We start from the raw sequence: 3,934 nt of genomic DNA on the forward strand, positions 1-3,934 counted from the left end.
ATACTTTGAAAGAACTAATGTTAACAATTTAAAAACAAATGGTTTAGTTGTCGAGTATTAATCTCTTTAATTATTGCGCGGTATTGTTCTTACAAATTTCTTCATTTGCCAGATCAATTTTTCAAAAAATTTGTAACGATTACCTATTTCTTCATTTTATATGTACAACTGGGAAACTTACAACTAAATAAATTGCAAAATTAAGACTGGCAAATAAATAAATCGAGTGTACATCTTGTTATAAATGTTCATACAGTTTCGTCGAAAATTGGTCTTCAACGGTTAAAATTGATTCGTACTCCACTTCGTCAAATTTAAATGCATTTCAATTCAATCGTGAATATTAACGAATTAAGCGTATACGCAGAATTTAATCCCACTGGTGCTGCGAACATTTATATGGATTCACGTTAATAGTAAGTAGTGAGCAAGTAATAAATTCGCCTAATGTATGCAATAAATTCTCATTGATACGTGGAGAATATTTTAGTGCTTAAAAAACTTGTGTAGCATCAGAATTCTCAATGAAATATGTAATTGTAGATTTACGTCCTTTTCTCGCAAACCCTGGGAGTTGCAGAATGTACACATATATGTAAGAGAACATTCCATCCTGAGTATAGGAAATCGCGTAATGAAAGATAATTAAAAGAGAAAAATGGAAACTTCCAAAACATTTAAAAGCCAACAGTTACTTTTATATAAAGGTAAATGAACGGGTTTCGTTTAATCGATACACAAGCACCTCAGCATTCAGTTACGTGATACGAGAAAACGATGTAAAACATGCAGTAATTAATTTCGTGTGCACGTCACTGTAGGCTTGTAAACTTGTACTCTCATAGCGATAATGTCGCAAAATTTCTTTCGTATTTTTTATAACAAACCGTCAGTAATTATTTGTTTCGTGTAATATTAAGCAATAATTTCTTTCATGTAAACGAATTTCAACACTTGTCCGATAGAATGATATCAAATTTTATTTGTTCGATACTAGAATAAAAAACAAAAATTTACCAGTTATCGAACTCGAATCTCCACTTTTCCTTTGTGGAGCAAAACTTCCATGCACTGGTCCACTTCGAGTTGTTGGCCAGCACCAAAAGAATGTGCATTGAAACGAAACATTGTGTAGAATGACATTATTTGTCTGTTGAAATTTTATCAAAAGCTCCGGAAACCGTTGTGCCCCAAATAGTGTAAATTGACAATAAAATTAACATTAGTATGAAACTTTTTCATCAGACTACCTTTCCACTTTCCACGTCATTCCTTTCGTTTTCGAAACCGTTATTTCCTCTTGGCCAATCCTCATTCCTCGAAAGGAAAGGAAAGCAGGACAAGCCACAAATCGACAATTAAATAATTTCACGAGCAAATGTAACGTCCCTTTTTATGGGCAGGTTCCAGTCCCCTGTGCATCTCCTATTGTGTTAAAGCCGAGAGAGCATCGCGGTTTATCCAGCAACGGAACACTTATAGTTATATAAATAAGATGTGCACGCTGATTGCACGATTACGCGAGAAAATCGTTCGCAAATTTCTCGTGTCGCGTGAATCGATCGAATCGCACGTGATTTGCTGCACGTGAACCAGGCTGTTCATCAACATGCTCTGAACACGATGCACATCAGGAAATATTCTAACAATAGGAGTAGGAAGTGTTTTGGTGCCTCTTCCTCGCCGATTCTTGATGCCATGTACTACCACGCTCCGCCTTGGGACGCATGAGCTCTTTCGTTGCACATGACGTTGCAACATGGGCAATAGTTAATGTTGCTCGAGGAACGAGCAATTTGCGGTAAATCACTTCTCTTGAATTCCTCTCTTTCGCCCCCTTTACCCCTCACTCCTTCTCGTGCATACACCGCCCTTTCTTCGTCTCTCTTCCGCCAGCTTTACTGTTTATGCATTATATTAATATAATCTCGTCACAATGAAGCAAGGAACTGTCTGCCCAGCCGTTTCAACTGACGAGCATTCGTTCAAATAATCACACTGTTAATAAAAATATTTTGCTTGCTAAGGTTTATAGAGATATTTTTTGACATGGAATTTCCGTAAAGTAAGTGGAGCAAGAGGCTAGAATGACAGGAATTCAACATAATCTATATTTTTCTGTAATTAAATATTTCCGAAGGTACGTTTCTCACTTGGAATTTGCGAATGCTTCGAAAACTCTCACTTTTTCGTAGGTAGAGAATGTGTTAAGAAAATGAACAAATATTTCATGTTAATAAAAAGTAAAGTATTTTTCTGCGATTTTATTTGTAACATAGCCCAAGAATAATTATGAGAATTAACAAATACCGGAAAATATTAACTAAATATTAAGAAACAATTATTCTGTATTTAAAATGTACATCCCTATTATTTCAAAAATTGATTACAGCTTCTGCCTTAAGTTTGCGCTGTAAATCTGACACGGCAACTGAAATTTTCCAATTGGAACCATAGGGTAGACCTACATACATGAGCGTACAAAATTTATCAGCTTTGAAAGAAGATCTAGTGACGACAACTTCCTTTTCCAAGAGCAAGTGTATTTTCTTTTTGGTCAACTTTTAAACTGTCCTTTGCTCGCAACTTTATGTCCTGGTGTTTCTACGTAACTCGATCTTTGTTCTCTTCAACGCGTCGTACTGTTCCTTCATTTCTCCGGCGCGTTACCAGACTGACACACCTCTTAGATAACAGTCTTTGCGCTCGTGCACCGCGCTAGTGTTGCTCTTTCCATATGCGGCTGCCCGAGAGAAGACGACATGCACTGCATGTGCAACCTGTGCGCCGTTCAACGACTATACGTATATTCCCGTTCATAAGTATTAGACCACTTGCTGGATGTAAAGCGAACATAAACAGTCGTTACAAAATTATTCAGCCTGGAATCTCGTAATATAAAGACTACATACATTTCTGCCGATATTTCTGGCGAAGAAATGTAATTTGACCCTTCAACTACATACCACTCGTCTCAGGAACGAGTCCGAATTTTTATTTCACTATCAAAACCACATACAATGTGGAGAATTTTGGAAGCTCTAGAGTTTGAGTAACTTAAATTGACAGCAGGTGGTACATTATTTTTATAAAGAAATCCTAACTTTTAAATAACATTATAAACATATTATTTATGAAATAGTATAAAAAACCTAGACAAATAACACATACACCTATCCCTCCATTTACGCGGTATGTTTTATAGGCGAATTTTTTTTACGCAATAAATTACCACCTCTATTTACGCGGTACTTTTTATACGCGATCCCATTTTAGACGGTCAGATAGGTCCAGTTTCCTATAAACTTTCACTGGATTTATTACATATCAGAGAGACGCAAATTCTTACTTGAACGTACTAATTACAAAATTCTGACCTTTTTTGGTTTCTTTTTAACCTCTTGTCCTACGATTTAAGTTTCGATGACGCGTGTTCCGCAGAGTACCGTCGGAATAGTAAAACCCTTAACCAATTAACCCTAGCATTCCCAAAGGGGGGGTTCCACGAACCCATAAGTTTGAACACCTTAAATAAGGACTACAGTAAATTCTCTACAAGAGTCAGTATGTTTGGATTCTACAAGTGACAGTATAGATGGTCCTACGCCTAGGTCTGTCGTTGCAGCGCCCATGTTATCTCGAACACAGTCAATCAAAAGTGTAACGCTACACCAGTCGGTTTCCTTTACGAGATTTCACGACTCGACAAATCATAATAGAAAAATATAATTTCTTTAATTTTACTTTTTTTCATCTGAAATTTTTTTAACATGTTGGTGAGATATTTCTGATTAAAATGATATCAAACACGATATAATTTGAACAATATTTACTTATTAACACGTTCACCGTCGCGCCAGATTTACAGGTTGCTGTCAGGCGGCCACAAGAAAATACATTTTAAGCATAGGATTATAGTATTATGCTTTATAAT

The sequence above is a fragment of the Habropoda laboriosa genome, unplaced genomic scaffold, assembly GCF_001263275.1.
Source record: "Habropoda laboriosa isolate 0110345459 unplaced genomic scaffold, ASM126327v1 scaffold137, whole genome shotgun sequence".
In the NCBI taxonomy this organism is placed as follows: Eukaryota; Metazoa; Arthropoda; class Insecta; order Hymenoptera; family Apidae; genus Habropoda; species Habropoda laboriosa.